Source organism: Streptopelia decaocto, assembly GCF_964273445.1.
Source record: "Streptopelia decaocto genome assembly, chromosome: 8".
In the NCBI taxonomy this organism is placed as follows: Eukaryota; Metazoa; Chordata; class Aves; order Columbiformes; family Columbidae; genus Streptopelia; species Streptopelia decaocto.
Genome location: NC_138662.1, coordinates 22393502 through 22409707, shown reverse-complemented (window position 1 = coordinate 22409707; position 16206 = coordinate 22393502). Strand labels below are relative to the sequence as shown.

The window sequence follows — 16206 nt, the reverse complement described above, 5'->3', positions numbered from 1 at the left end:
ACCTTCCGTCTCCCTCCTCTCATGCAGAAGGATCTAAAAGGCGAAAAATGTCCCCTCACCGTGCAGGCGCTCAGAAAGCATTTCCCTCACGTCAACCGGTTCATGAGGGCTACATCTTCTATAACTTCATCGCAGCATATGTTAACTTGGCAGCTTCTCTTCAAAAGCGAGAAGAGAACACAGGGACAGGCACCTGAAAAAACAAGGCAGAGAACAAAGCAGCTGGGAACATCGTGTCATTTACACATGCACGTACCACCACCCCCCAAAAGTGGGGGGGCTCCCCTAGGAAAACAAAGCGGGGGCAGCGCCCCAAACAGCCGCAGCCCCCGGCCCGCAGGCCGGCACCTGCCCCCCGGCACGGCAATGCTGCTGGCCAGCCTGAGCAGGGAGCTGTTCGTGCCGGCCAATATCGATACCCCCCTTCGCTCTCTCGCGGGAGAGCAAGTTCTTCAGCTTTCTGGGCAGAAGTCCCTGGAGGTAAAGGTTCAGCTCCCATTACCTGCTGGGCAGCCGTCCCCGCACGCCCGGCTTCACGTACCCCTTGCTTTACGCAAAGCTGCTTCCATCAGTGACCCGGGAGTCTTCGGCATCCTCCGGCGGCCGGTCCTTTCAATCCGCTCCTGCTGTTGCCAAGCATTCGTGGGCCACCGACTGCAAGACAGATCCACTGAGGAAAGAAGCCGCACCGACAACGTTAGCAGTAGCAATATTTACACCATTAAACGTTCTAAGGAGGCACCGAGGGAGGGATGTTGTTTGCACACAAACGGGGACCTGACCCCCGTCGGGGGGACGGACGCTGACACGCGGAGACCTGACTGCGAACCCCGCGGGTCACACAGCGTCTCTGCCCCCTGGCAGCTTCTCTTCACAAGCGAGAAAACAGGGACAGGTATCTGAAAAAACAAGGCAGAGAACACAGCAGCGGGGGGGACAGAGGAAAAGAGGCCGGAAGAGCACCGAGGAACAGGGCAGAGGAAGAAACAAATCGGCGCGGCGGGGCGGAGACGGAGGAAAAAAGCCCGGCACGGTCAATGGGACAGAGAGGAACGCGGCCACGGGCAGGGAGCGGGACACGGGGACGCAGCGAGAAACCACGGGACGCGGGGAGATACCAAAACGTCGGCAAAAAAGACTCTTTAACACTGTTCTGAAAGTGTTAAACGGCAGGCAATTTCAATACAGCGCACCGCACGCTCAAGGATCGCCCCTGTAATCGAGCGCGCATGTGACTCACGCTTCTTGGTATTGATTACATCTACCTATTGGATATTCCTTTGCTCCCAGCGCTTAGTTAATGCATTAGACGGAAGCTCTTTCCATAACCCCACCCTTCGCTGGCAGTCCATCCTTGGTGTGCCAGCGTGTCCACCAAGGGTCTCCAGCGGTCCCCGGTGCCCCCCCGCCCCACTGTCGGCTTCTCAACCTCATTTCTTGAGCACGCCCACTGTCATTTTGTGCTGCTACTCAAGTAGCTCCTTCTCCATTCAGTGGAACGTTCCATTTTCCCAGCCTGCGAGCCAAGGACATCCCGCTTTGCGCCACCTCCAGTCCCTGTAGAGCCAGTTTTTCTCTGTTAGGTTTCTGTTACGTTAGGCCTGGTCTTGCTACCTTATGCCGAGGGTTTTCTAAAAGATTTTTGTCCCTCCTATCAACGGGAAGCAAGAGGGAGAGCAACAGGCAAAACCGATGGCAGAGCGAGAGAGACCGCGGGGAGCACAGGGGGCTGGAGGAACAAAGAGAGGAATGAGGAGCCCGCCCGAGAGACGGAGGGCAGGGAAAAAACAACAAAAAAAGAGAAAAACGGGGCGGGGGGCAGCACGAAGGCTCAGAACAGGAACGAGGATGGGAACAGCGCCGTACAGAATGAAGAAAGCCAGCAACGCTGAGCACGACAAAGGCAAAGAGAGAGAAGACGAAGGGAGGGAGGAAGGAAAGAGAAAGACAGGAAGGTCGGGGGACAGAGCAGCACGTACAGACACAGAGAGGAAGAGAACAGCGGGGGGACACACAGACAAGACAGCACAGCGGAGGGGGGAGACGAGAGCGCACAGCGGGGGGGGGCAGACGAGTGCGCAGCGGGGACAAGAAAACAGCGGGGACAAGAACGGGCCAGAGAAAGCGTGGGGAAAAAGGAGACGGAGGGGCAGGGAGGCACCAGGACACAGAAGCCGGGGACGAGGCCCAAGGGCCAGGGACTCACAGCGGCTCTCGCTTTCGGTGGCTGCCAGGAGGCTTCTAACAGCTCAGACGCTCCTGTCCCCTCCTCTCCTCCCTCGGGGCGCTCGGCCATCCTCAGCCTAGGAGAACACGGTGGGGTGTCAGGGCTGCTACGAGACGAGGCTTCGGGGACACGGAGCCTCGCTGGCTCGCTCGCCACGCAGCCGTCCCGCTCCAGGATACGCGCACGGACCTGCCGCGCACGTTGACGGCCTGGCCCGCTGCACGCCACGCAGAATGACCCTTCGCCACCCGGAGAGAGGGGCTCCCTCTCTTGCCCGCCGCAGGAAGCAGACGTCGGGCCGACGGCCCCGCATTTCTTCCTCTTTACCTCTCCGGCTCCAGCCGCGGCAGCACCCGTCCACGGACGGGACGCGCTCCCCCGTCCCTTTTCCCGACGCGCTGCCAGACGAGCCTCGCCAGCCCGAGGCGGGCGCAGCCGACGGCATCCCCGGGGTGGCAGCGAACGGCCGCATCCTCAGCATGGCCTCTGGGAGCGGGAAAGAAGAAGCAGCAGCCGTTAGCACCGTAGCTCACCCCTGCCTGAGCCTGCTCCTTCCGCACGCGCCACCGGAGAGGTGCCGAGGGCCGGCCTGCCGCCTTCACCATGGGGCTCGGGAGCGGCCCGGGAACAAGGGACGGGTTCGCAGGAGCTGCCGCAGCTGGGGGCGGCTGCACGGGGCGAGCGGGGCCGCGGGAGGAGGCTCAGGGGGAGCTCTGGCGAGCTGGGGACGCACCCGGCATCTGCCCCCGGCCGGCTGGCGCCTCCTGCTCCTCTGCGGCACGCTGGCCAATACACTGACAATACACCTATTAGTTAAATAGAAACTAAGCACTCTGCTTCTAAACAACGTGTTATTTAATCTTCTGTCTCCCTCTTGTCATGCAGAAGGATCTAAGAGGTGAAAAATATCCCCTCAGCATGCAGGGGGTCAGAAAGCATTTACCTCACATCAACTGGTTAATGAGGGTATGAGTTCTATAACTTCATCACAGCATACACTAACTTGGCAGCTTCTCTTGAATTCCCCCCTTTACAATATACTTGCAAATTCTTTGACAGTATAAATATACAAAATATTATCACCTCGTGCTGTGGTACAGCACAATTATTTGTTACCCACTAGCAGTGCCAAACAGAACTCTGTAGCATAATGTAAGTCAAAATGACTAGCATCAACATCAGAGTCATAAGATCAACGCTGATGGAGCTGTGAAGCCCCAGCTCTCTGCCCCCTGGCCGTGCGCTGCAGTACCCGAGTTTCGCCACAGGGCGGCGACACTGAGACCCGCCGCGGCAGCCCCGGGCGAGGGCTCGCGCCGCGTGTCGCGGGAATCCCGAAAAAAAAAACCCAAAAAACAAACGCAACAAAACAAAAAAAGCACACGGAGAGCCACGGCACGAAAGCCGCGCCTACAGGACACGGAACCCGCCGCGCCTCGCCCCGAGCTCCCGCCGAAGCGGCGCCCCACCACCGAGCCTGCAACCGCGCCTCAGCTCCGCTTTTAAACGTGCCCCCACTAACGGGGGCTGCGCCGCTGCCGGAGGGACTACCGGACCGGGCACGGGCGCTGCGCCGGAGGGAGACGCGGCTCCAGACCGCAAGCCTTCAGCGCACCTGCCCTCGGGGTCGCACGCCGCCCACCAGCTTCGCCAGCTCGGCCGTAAGGGCGGGGGGGAAACGGAGCCCATCCCGCTCCCCCCGTTCCAACGGCACGGTCCCCGTGGCTGCACTCACCTGCCGCGTCTCTCGCCGCTCCGTTCCCCTCGCGCTCTCCCGCCGGGTTCCGCGGGCACCGACCCCGCCGGCCGCAGCGAGCGCTCCGCAGCAGCCCCGACCCCCGTTCCCGTTCGCTCCCGGTTAACCCCCCGCAACCGGGGCGCTCGCGGTTTGGACATGCGCAGTAGGGATACCGCAGCACCCGCCCTTTGCCGTGTCCCGGTTGGCTGCCTAGGACACGTCAATCACCTCTCTCGCCGCCTATCAGCGCTCGCTTTTGGGGCATGCGCATTATGGAGACCGCAACGCCCGCCTCTTCGGCAACATCATTGGCTGCCGGCAGCACGCCAATCACCATGTTCTCCGCCTATCAGCGCTCGCTCTTTGGGGCCTGCGCAGTACGGAGCCCTCAACGCCCGCCCCTCCAGCAATCTGATAGGCGGACAGAGTGGCAACTGACGTGCTTAGGCAGCCAACCAGCGCTCCGTCCCTCCAGCCCTCCAGCCCTCCTGCCCTCCCGCGCCATCTGATTGGCCCGCTCTGCATCCTAACCCGCCCGCTCACCGCTCCCAAACACTAGGGAGCCGTGAGGAAACCAGTGAAAGCCAAGACTGACAGCAGCAACGACAAGTGCAATCTGGCTTCAATTCTGATCGTGCATTTAAAGCCTCTCTCAGTCCTACCAATGACTGCTCCTTTTCTGGAAGGACAAACTTTCTTACCTGAACATCCTAAATTGAAGACTCCACGGAACAGAACGGGGATTGAGCCACAGGACAACGTGCCTTCGATTCACACTAATGGGGAAAAAGAACCCTAGAAGTCAAACCCAAATTTAAAATGGCACGTGTCTTTTCCAAGCAGAACGAGCCTGTGATTCCACAAAAAAGGAGGGGAAAGATCCGGTCAGCTTATCAGAGAAAGCCAGACAAGGTGACACAGAGAGAGGGAGAGCGAGGCAAACGGGACGGAGAGGCCAAAACGAGCGCTCCACAGCCTCCTCCCCCCTCGCCCCGATCCCCGTTTCCCCGTTAACTCCCGCTACCCGCGCCGAGACACCACGGACGCGTTTGCCAGGCAGGCAGCTGTTCAAACGGGATTGTATCGGCGCACTCTGATTGGCTGCTTTCCACCCCACCGCGCCGTGCTTCTATTGGATGCGCCTTCCCGCGGTCCGCCCCCAGGTGCCTGCCTCGGATTCGGACCTGACTGAGGACTGCGCATTTTGAGCATGCGCAGTAGGGAGACCTCAACGCCCGCCCCTCCGGCAACCTGATTGGCTGCCTACGCACATCACTTGCCATTCTCCCCGCCTATCAGAGCTCCGCCCCTCCAGCCCTCCCGAGCCATCTGATTGGCCCGCTCTGCATCCACCCCTGCCTGCTCTGCCGGGACCCCCACGCCCTTTGGCCGCGCGGCTTCCAGCAGCCGCGTTTAAAAGGAAACAACAAACCGCGCTCATTTGCTTTACACTGAAAAGAGGGGCGGGTGGTCACCTGCCCATAAATTCATTGTGAACAGAGAGCCCTAAGGAGCTCCGGCCGGCATGTTTCTCTCCCCTGTGCCCGGGACCGAGGAGACGCCGCCGCCTCCTGCTGCCTCCTCGCCCGTTCCCCTCGCAGCGGGGCTGCCCCCGGAGAGCCGGGGGCCTCTCTGTTTCCCGGCGGCTCGTCCGACTGCTGCCCCCCCTTTCTGACCGGCACGACCCCGCCCGCAGCGGCAGCGCCCCCTCGTCCCCCGGCACGGGCACAGGGCGCCGCTCCCCAGCTGCAGTACCGGCTGTGGCCACCAGGCGGCAGCACCGAGCGCGGTCACGCAGCGCCCCCCGGGCCCCGCAGCGCGGGCCCTTTTCTTGACCCGTGGGCAGCCTGAGCTCCCTGAACGCGCTTTCCCAGAGCCGCGGACATGGCAGACACACTGATAAAAGATAAAACCCCGACATTTATAAAGTATTATTTTTCCTCAAGATGTCTTCTGGCCTAATAAAATATATTGCCTCTGCCTGTGCCCGTGTCTTGTCCGCAGCAATAACTCGGCTCCTCCGCAGCTGTGGCAGCTCTGGGGCTGTTACGGGGTCAGTTCCAGCCCTTACCCACGGCTGAGCAGCAGCCGGGCAGGTGTTGCTGTTCTCGGCGCTTCGCATCCTTCAGGAACGGTTCTCAAACGATCCTGCGCAGCGATGCCCAGAGCCAGGACAGCCCGCGGCGGTGGGACAGGAGCACACGGCCGGGGGCACGTCCTGGCTCGGGGCTGTTTCCGCAGTCGCTGTGAGTTGTTCCGTGAGCTGGAACCAACCTCCTGATGCCCCGGCCCGGCCCTTTGTCCCCGGCTTTCCCAGGGCAGCCCAGCGGGTCGGTCACACAAACTGTTCTCTGCTGGCACCACCCAGCCGGGCCACCTGTGTCTGTGGTTCTGGGGACACCCCACGGGCTCCCTGGAAAATGGACAGCACAGCACTGACAGGGGGCGTTCAGGAGCCTCTGCGCTTTTGGGTTGGTTTGTTTGGGGTTTTCTTGCCTCTTTTGTTGTTTTTATCATTAGCTTCTTGTTGTTGGTTTGTTTGTTTTTAAGCTCTTACTCTATATAGCTCATCCATGGTGCTTATAGAGTATGGATAAATGTACCCTGCTTCCTCACAGGAGACAAGCATCTTGCTTTACAACAGGTGACTGAATCTGCTATAGAAAAGTTCAACCACCTCCTGTACAGCAAAGGATAAAAGAAAGTATGGATTTTTGTTGCATCTAATCCATAATGCAAGTACCAATTAACAATACATTAGCAGTGGGTTCCTTCAAATATTCACTGTGAAGGCAGTTCCTGGCCCGATTATATTATCATTCTTACTATTTTACAGGAGAAACACAGGGCACGGCTGATTTTGCCCACGTGCAGCGCAACGATCACACGGGTGCGGTGAACCAGGTGAAAGGCCCTAGAGAAGGAAAATCGGGCTCCGTGTGCTACAAGGGGTATAAAGCAGAAAAAAGAGCAGTGAATGTGTATAATGACACAATTAGATGTTTTTTCAGGTCCATGATGTGCTCTTCTACTAACAGCATCTGCTGGAGTGGATATCCTGGACACCAACAGGCGGTTCCTGGCGTTGTGCCCACGGTGATTCATCCACTGTGGCCGTGGGTGACAACAGACACAAAACCTTGGGAGGGAGGTGATCACAGTCAAACGCTTAAAGATAATGAGCTAGCAGACTTGATTTAGTCTTTATTTAAAAATACACATGGCTGCTGTCTTTTTTCCAGTTTAGCTAGGACGGGCTTCAAGATCTCTATTAATTCTAATTACAATATGTGACAAAAATTAAGGGGGGAAAGCTTTATTTTTACAATGGTGTTTAAATCGCAATTTGGGAAACAGATAAAGGCGTGTAGCAAATGAGGCACAGACTCTCTTTAAGATGCGAAGAGACATTTAATACAAACTCAGGTTTGCATTTGAAACATCGCGTACCTTTGTCCCTGATGTACCAACCCCGTATCAATCCCTCTGTCCTTCATGTACCAACCCCGTATCAATCCCTCTGTCCTTCATGCACCAACCCCGTATCAGTCCCTCTGTCCCTGATGTACCAATCCCGTATCAATCCCGTATCAGTCCCTCTGTCTCTGATGTACCGATCCCGTATCAATCCCATATCAATCCCTCTGTCCCTGACGGTTCATGTCCCACACAGTCCTTGCTGCTGGCGTTGTTCCACCAGTGCTTGTTCGCACACTGTGACTCCTGCAGTTTCTCACAGGCCTGATGTCACAACCTGCCACATCTCCCCTTCTTTGTTTAACAATTGCAGCCGTAGCAGCGTGTAACTGCACAGCCACTGCACCATTAAAGCTTTTTTCAACCATTCGTTGTGCACAAGAGAAGACACATGGTACACAATCAATAAGTACCAGACTCCACCTACAAACATTCTAAGCAGCGGGTTAAAGGGCCATGTTTGGCAATTTTCGTGGCACCCATAAGTGTTACAGAATCACTACTTAATATTCCCTGCATAGTGTTTAATACAGAATAATGAGCTCCCAGTCAACTAAGAATTCTCATTCTCTGTTCTCCAAGTCAGGATCTATATTCAGATATTTCTGAGCTGTCGGTTTAAGACGGTGTAAAAACTCAGTGGGAGACTCCTCACGATCCTGTTTAATCTCAGAAGGTTTAGGCATATTTACAGCTTTAGGCACAGCGTGTCTAATCCCGTATAAAATGCACTGGCGATACCAATGCAGCCTGTCCCCCGATATAAGGACATTAGGATGCCACCCTGGACTGACTGAGGGACAATTCTGATCTAATGTTCTCTGTGTATTCTACACCAATATCTGTTCTTCAACAAACCTTTTACTGGTTTCAATTTCTGATTATCCTTTTTCAAAACAAATGGATCTGACAGGGATAAATACAATGCATATGTAACATTATGTATTGTGTAATACACATTATGTAATAAGCAATATATGATTTAAAATATATATCTTATTATATGTTACATGTAGTGCAGTACTATACTACACATCTCAAAGTATACCCACCTAGACCTGTGCAGCATATTAATATTATCTACAGTGGCCACCATTAATTACAATATTTAATCAGATTCCCCCTGGTTGCTGTTCCCCAGAGAGTCAAACGATCCTTTTCCAATGTCACAAAACACAGCCTGGGGGGAATTTCTTCCAAATCCCTCCTGTCAATTGTACCACTACCTATTTCACAATCGCAATAACAGACAATTGGTGAACTGTAAGTATTGGACTATAAAATCATCCAAGACACAAGTAACAACAACAACAGATCACTGAAGACACAATCATACAATTGCTAAGGCAAAACCAGCAAAATCACTAAAGGTACCTTTACCAAATTACTGTTCCCTCGTTTTTCTCTTTTATTTATTGTTTTCTCATTTTCCTCTTTAATTTTTTATTTCTTTTTAAGTTCCCCAGTTTACAAAATGCGCAGACGCGGATGCGCAGACCCAGCGCGCTGGTGCCGCCCACGTCTCGCGCAGGCAGCGTGACAACCCAACCAGACAATGGAAGTGCCGTATCTCACTGATGGGGTTTTACCCGCGTCCCGAGCTGGTCCGAGGATCTGTGGTCCCTTCCGGGAATTCCCCGGTGCCGGCACAAGGTCCCAGAGATCCTGGGATCCACGGGAGGTCAGGCAGATTATCGCATCCTCGTCGCCAGAAAATGATACCGAATAGTCGGCAAACAGACTCTCTAACACTGTTTTGAAAGTGTTAAACAGCAGGCCCTTTTATTACAGCGCGCTGGGCACTCGGGGATCGCTCCTCTAATCGAGCGTGCATTCCACTTTCCTCTGGTTTTACATATCATGGAACTCCTCAAACAGCAAAACATGTCAACCAGTGTTACAGACGTCTCGTGCTCTTTCACCAGCGCGTGCAGCAGCAACGAGAAATCTGGAATGAGCGTCTACAGAAACACGTACGTATTTACCCAGTTCAGAACAATGCATTACATCAGTTGGCCGTACTTCATTGGCAGTAACCCCTCCTGGATTAACACCCTCTGTGGATGGCACGGGGGCCAACTGTTGGCAATCAGGGCAGGACATAAGAACGCTCCTGGCCTGATCCACTCTAATTTGAAATTGTCGTTTTAATGACTTTGCTTTCTGGTGAAAGAATTTATGTGATCATTTAGCTTGCTCCAAGGCTTTAGGCACAGTGAGCGGCACAGCTTGTGCATCGGCCCTCCTATTGCCTTCCGCAAGAGGTCCTGGAAGGGCCGTGCGAGAGCGGGTGTGCATTGCATAATAACCATGATGTCTTATGATCTATTAGAAACCATAGCATTCCCAATTCAGCCATCGAAAGAGGATTATCCTCTTCCTTAAGAAAAGAAGCTTCCAGGCGGTTAAGTATGCCAGCTGCATAGTATGAGCCAGTTCCAACATTCAAAGGTTTGTTACAGAACACCTCAAAGCGATCCCAACAGCTGTCAGCTCAAGAACTTGTTTGACCCTTGGTCTCTTTTTCTACCTTGTGTTTGCAACACTGGGTATCTGAGTTTAGCCACGTAATTACAACTTTACGTGAGCGACCAGAGGCATCAGTAAATACAGTCTTGTCGCTTACTGGTTGCTGCTGACAGCAGCATTTGGTGCACAACGGTAAATTACCAATTTCAGCCCACAGTTTATGTTGAGGGTAATAAACTGATATGTTCCCTGCGTATGTTGCCAATGCAATCTGGAAATTCACATCCTCAGTTAATTACCATTGCGAATTCTCCTTTGTTGTAGGAATAAATATACCTTCAGGTCTATCCCATACATAGCATATAAACATTCTCTGCCTTTACTTATCGGTTTTGCATACATTTCTTTTATTATCTAAACTGTTTTCATTGGTGTGTGAGCTAGAAAAACCCATACGGCCACAATCACCTTTCTCCCTCCTTGAGCTCTCCTGACCTGCGGTTCCACCACCGGTGTCTTCTCCCTGATCCCTCTTGACTGGCAGGTGCGATCCAACCCTCTTTCTCGATCACTCTTCCTCACAGGTTCGCCTCCTTCCTTGCTTTTCCTTTGCACGCTGCTCCACCTGAAGAGAAACACACGGAGGACTGAGCTACACCAGCAGGGACAGATTATGACAGACAAAAGATGTGTTATTGGCAGTAACTTTGGTGGGAACACAAAATACATCGCTTATGTAATGTCTAACTTAGCTAAACAGCAAATGCTTGAGCAAGCATCATAGCGAGTATAAATGCAAATCTGAGTTTGTAATTAATGTCTCCCACAGCACCTTACCCTGAGTCCACGCCAGACTCGCTACACTCTTCCTCACAGGCTCACCACCTTCCTCTGCTTCCTTTTTCCTTTGCACGCTGCTCCACCTGAAGAGAAACACACGGAGGACTGAGCTACACCAGCCCAAGGGCACTACAGTCGGACAGGGGACAAGTCTGGGGGCTGACACCTCCACACACCCCACAGAGCGCCCACCTTGCCTTGGCCCCGGCCCCTCGCACATGCCTTAGAGATGTCACAGCTCAGTACAAATGCCCACAGTCCTCACCTGCTCTTTGGTACTTGCTGGACCCCAGTGTCACGGGTTAGAGATGTCACAGCTCAGTACAAATGCCCGCAGTCCTCACCTGCTCTTTGGTACTTGCTGGACCCCAGTGTCACGGGTTAGAGATGTCACAGCTCAGTACAAATGCCCACGGTCCTCACCTGCTCTCTGGTACGTGCGGAGGGTCCCGTCGCTGTGCCCCAGGGCACTGGCCTGCACGGCCCTGCCCGGCAGCGGGAGCGTCTGGAGCTGCCAGCTGGTTCTCCAGCTTTAGGGTCCCCCGCAGCAGCCCGCTCTCCTCAGCTCTGCACACCCAGCCAGTTGCGCCGCCCAGGCAAAGTCAGCTTCACCCTCTGCCTACACCTCGCCTGCAAACAGCCAACTCTTCAACTGACAACCGCCCAAAATCCACCAACAAACTCTCCAAATCTCAGCCTTCCACTTTCAACTGCTGCCTCTAGTGCATCTCACAGACAAGCCTCAAAAATTCCCTCATCCTGCAATAATACTCCAGCACTGATCACCTGTGGGAACAACTACCACAATACCATGCAAACACCAACCAGTTCTGGCACGGAAATATCGCTTTCTCCTCAAGATTCCACCTACACCAACTGCTGACAAACACACGCTGTCCTCACCAAAGCCAAACGCTGCAACTACCAGCAACAACTCAAATTTGCGTGTGCGGCGCAAAATCGCAGGTGTGAGCTAACGCAGAGCTGGGCTTGACAGCTGCAGAGTGCGCACCCTGTGGCTTAACGTGGCCAGTTACTGCCATTCTGCCTTCCCCCTGGGAGAAGCGCGTGAGCAGAGGCTGCTTCAAGGCACGATGCGAACGGTTTGGTTCTCCACGTCTCTAAAGCCAAGAGTAATAAATGTGATCTGTGTCGTGGTGCAGGAACTTTCTGTCCACTTGCTCCTCCATTCAGTCAGGTGCTGCAAGAGAGGGAGAGAAAGAAAAAGTTAGGACTGGATTAACAGCCTCATCATCCCTGTCCCCAAACCTGCAGGCGTCCCAGGAGGCCTGATCTAAGTTTTGCTCTTCTCCCTCTCTTTGCTGGAATACTTCCTCCTGTGCCAGAGACTCAACAGAATTACGTCTCAGACATTATGGCAACAACAGCTCATCCCGCAGTGATGGGCCATTGTCAGACTCAAGACAATCCTGTATGGACATGTGTCCAGCAGCAGCAGATGGGGCACTCAGGAGAAGGTGAAGCGCGATGTACATCCCAACACCAGCCCAGGGCCGCAGACAAAGGCCGCGGCTGACACGGGAGGGGACGCGCCTTCCTGCCTTTCCTTCTCTTTCTTTCCTTCTCTTTTCCTTTCCTATATCCCTATTTCTTTGGCTCTGCCTCTATGAGCAGTATAACCTAAGGCTTACAGCCACAAAACTCCTTTGTGTAAATCCTTTTGCTGTTAAACTGTTCACCAATTTGGCTTAAGTAGTGTAAATCTTCCTGCAACCCTGGGCCAAGCTGCAAAATAAAAGGTGTTGGGGTTTGCTTGTTTGCAGTCCTTGAGTACCCCATATACTCTTTTCTAAGGGGGCCGTGAATCTGAGTCACCTCCCCACACACACCTCTGGCGGGACGTGACAGCTGGGGACGTTTTGCAATGAAAACTTGTCTGGAGAGTGGAACATACTGAATAGGTCAATCCAGCATTTAATAAAAGCAGCGGAGTTAGCACTTGAATTAACAGTCTGTTGCATTAATAACATGTTCTGCTATATGGCGGCCAGTTGCGAGTGAAAACAGTGCAGTTACCAGTTTGGTGTGCACGGTCCTATGTATACACGAAGACATCCAGCCAGCTTCAGTCACGCACCTGATCTTTCCTTCGTGTTACAGATCTCTGCAATGAAAGCTGGGAGCAACAAACACTCAGCTTTCTGATGTGTCATTAAAGAGATTTTTCTGCATTTACTACAATCCTGCTGCAGCCTGTACCTGATTGTTTTAACTGACATTAGACAAGTCATTGACTAAGCAGGTATGTCAGCCTGCGAGAAGACACGGAGAGGTGACGGTTGTATGTATGTATGTATGTATGACGCTGGCACACCAGCACAAACACAGGCAAGCAGAAGCCTCCAACGCACTGGCAGAAATAGCCTACTCAGGTACAGTAGACAAATGCAGCTTATAATGGAACGGTTACAATACGCTTAGTACAAAAAAGCTGAGGTTCCGCTGCCTCAGGCTCACAGCGGTTACTGCTGTGTCTGGTCTCAACCCAGATCCAGTAGTGAGCTACACATATTTATCTTGGTTTGATATTTGTAGTGCATGTGTTAATGTACAGATCAATATACAAGACAAGGTCTGATGAAAAAATATCTCTCTGAAACATGTTAGTAGTCAGTAGGGGGAGGAAGAGAGCTTGTATACCCTCCAGCAATTTTTGTTTACAAACTAGTTAAGAACACACATGGGTCCACTGAAGGAAGAGAAACCTCAGTTCAGTTAATCACAACTATCTCCTGGTTAAAAACATTGGAGTGATTTTTAAGGCAAAGATTGTATCTGTGTCCAGCTCCCAGAAGACTTCAAAGGGGAAATTCTCTATAGATCCTGAGGAGGAAAGAGGGGGTTGTAAGGAACGTGAACCCAAAGAACACTCAGTAGCTCTCGCAGCGCTCTGTGACGGAGCCTCCCCTGCTCACCAGCCCCTGAGGCTCCGGGGGCACAACACGGGGCACGAGGCGCTCACAGACTGAACCTGCGGCTGAGGGAGAAAATGCCTTCCTGCTGAAGCCTTAACATCAACACACCAACTATTGCTTGTCCTTCAACAAAACTATGTTGTTATAAGCATTTATAGCTTGTCTGTTTACGCTTTTATGAATAAACGCTTTTATCTGCATTTCACAGAATCCCAGAGTGTCAGGGGTTGAAGGGACCTGGAAAGCTCATCCAGTGCAATCCCCCCATGGAGCAGGAACACCCAGATGAGGTTACACAGGAAGGTGTCCAGGCGGGTTGGAATGTCTGCACAGAAGGAGACTCCACAACACCCCTGGGCAGCCTGGGCCAGGCTCTGCCACCCTCACCCCCAACAAGTTTCTTCTCATACTTAAATGGAACCTCCTGTGTTCCAGTTTGCACCCACTGCCCCTTGTCCTGTCACTGGTTGTCACCCAGCAGAGCCTGGCTCCATCCTCCTGACACTCCCCCTTTCCATATTGATCCCCATGAATGAGTCCCATCTCAGTCTCCTCTTGTCCAGCTCCAGAGCCCCAGCTCCCTCAGCCTTTCCTCACATGGGAGATGCTCCACTCCCTGCAGCATCTTGGTGGCTGCGCTGGACTCTCTCCAGCAGTTCCCTGTCCTGCTGGAACTGAGGGGCCACAACTGGACACAATATTCCAGGTGTGGTCTCACCAGGACAGAGTAGAGGGTCATTTTGGTCCACCTTGTAAGACGTGTGATTTAAGGTGACAGATAAGAGCAGGGCACTCTCTTAATCCGTAAGACAGGACCCTGAGAAAACTTCACAGGAATCCGTTCTTCACTACATCGCTGTTCCTTGCGTTCCCAGGGCAGCAGAAAAGCACGGGCCAAGGTGAGAACCGCCCGCAGAAGGGGCTTCCAGGCACTGTTCTGGCTGATGCTCTGCAAGGACGTGCATCGTTTTCTGTCCGGTGCTGTTCAGAGGGAACACTGAACATCTGCACGAAAAACCTGCACTTGGCTCGAGCAGCGTCTATGTCACAGGAACCAAGAGCCACGTCTCATCGCTGACCTCGTGTGTTCACACACCTGACTCAGTGATCGATACAGATTTATCTGCATTATAAGCACAGCTGAGCAAGGTCAAGAGTGCTTCTTAAGAACCTTTTTCAAAATGATCTTTCAGACAATAAAGACTGATTTATCTTAATTTGTATTACATACAAGCTAAGAAATTATTTAATTTCTACTAAAAAAAGATGCCTAATTTTCTTTTGGCTATTAAAAATTGTATTAACCTCCTTTAGTCAGTTTTCAATTCCTGCAATTAGGCCTTCCTGTTATACATTTCCCAAATGCTACTCAGAACAACTCACTGGAAACTGGAGATGCAGTCAGTATCGCAGTACTTCAGAAATCATCAGTTTCATTTTATTTACAGCTTTCCTCCAGCAGGGTCAATAGCCTCCTGAATCAACACCTAATTGTGACCTATTAGTAACCAAAGCATAATTTTACCAGTAAAGGGGGAAGAGAAAGATAACCATGGTCTCTAGAATTCATGACAAGGCAATATCAACAATAGCATTAGTCCTTAAATAGCCAGATTTTTAAAAAGAGCACATACAGCTATGGTTCTTCAACATTTGTACTACGTTACTGCTTTAGGCCACACTGCACCATGCTCAGTGCTGGGATGTTAACAAGTGACATGTCTTTTGGGCGGGGGGAAGGAAAAAAGCGTACAAAGGACACAGACATGTTTTGCAAAGGAAATTAAACACTCATTTACGAAACACTTTATAGGTTAACTCACAGAAACTGATGGGAATACTTGTCTGTTCTAGCACAAAGGAAACTTAGCCTGCCCCAGCACAGGTGCTTTACTGCCCTGCGAAACCTCGGAAGCAAAGCTGAGAAGGGCAGTAACTTCTGAGGCAACCAAGACCTCTGGTAAATTAATACAAGTACTCCTGTAGAATGTCTCCCTATCCAGGCAGTGATTAAAATAAAATTACATAGCTCACTTAAAATAGGAATAACCAAGAAAAGAAAGGCTTGAAGATAATTTTTACTAGATGCCTGGCAAATCTGTGAGCCACAAAAGTCTGTCTCAAAAGCTATGGTTTATTTAACTGCTGCGGCCTGTCCAAACTCAGCCCTCACCGGGCCCCACGTCACCGCGCTGCCTCAGTTTCTCTCGGACAAAGCTACAAGTACAGATCGGAGGTGCCAGTCCCACTGCCCTTTAAAGCGCGCTGTAACTCACAGGTAGGCTTTGCTCAGCAGGTCTGGTTTCATCACCGCCCGTTTCCACCACCGAGCCCCCAGGAACCATTTCACCTCCTTCCTCTCAACGGCCGCTCTCGCGCTACCAGCGGCCGCGCCCCCCCCGCGCCGATTGACCAATGCCCCACCGCATGCTCTCTAACCACCACCGCGCCCGGCAGCCAACCAGCGCTAAGCTCCCGCCCCCACCAGCCCGGCGAGCGGCAGAGCCGACCAATGAGAA

The 16206-nt window shown here is 52.6% G+C and overlaps 1 long non-coding RNA gene across 5 annotated transcripts; it reads right to left on the bottom strand.

The window, feature by feature from the left end:
* Positions 1–7303: 7303 nt before the first annotated feature.
* Positions 7304–16079, bottom strand: LOC309443256. 5 transcript variants are annotated; one of them, XR_014184767.1, is made up of 5 exons: positions 15964–16079; positions 11655–11952; positions 11175–11381; positions 10749–10834; positions 7304–10536 (listed from the first exon to the last, which is right to left on the bottom strand). It is a non-coding gene; the product is annotated as an uncharacterized lncRNA (long non-coding RNA). The 5 variants fall into 5 exon arrangements; XR_014184770.1 differs by lacking the exon at positions 11175–11381 and having other exon boundaries at positions 7304–9403; positions 10380–10536; XR_014184768.1 differs by lacking the exon at positions 10749–10834.
* Positions 16080–16206: the final 127 nt, after the last annotated feature.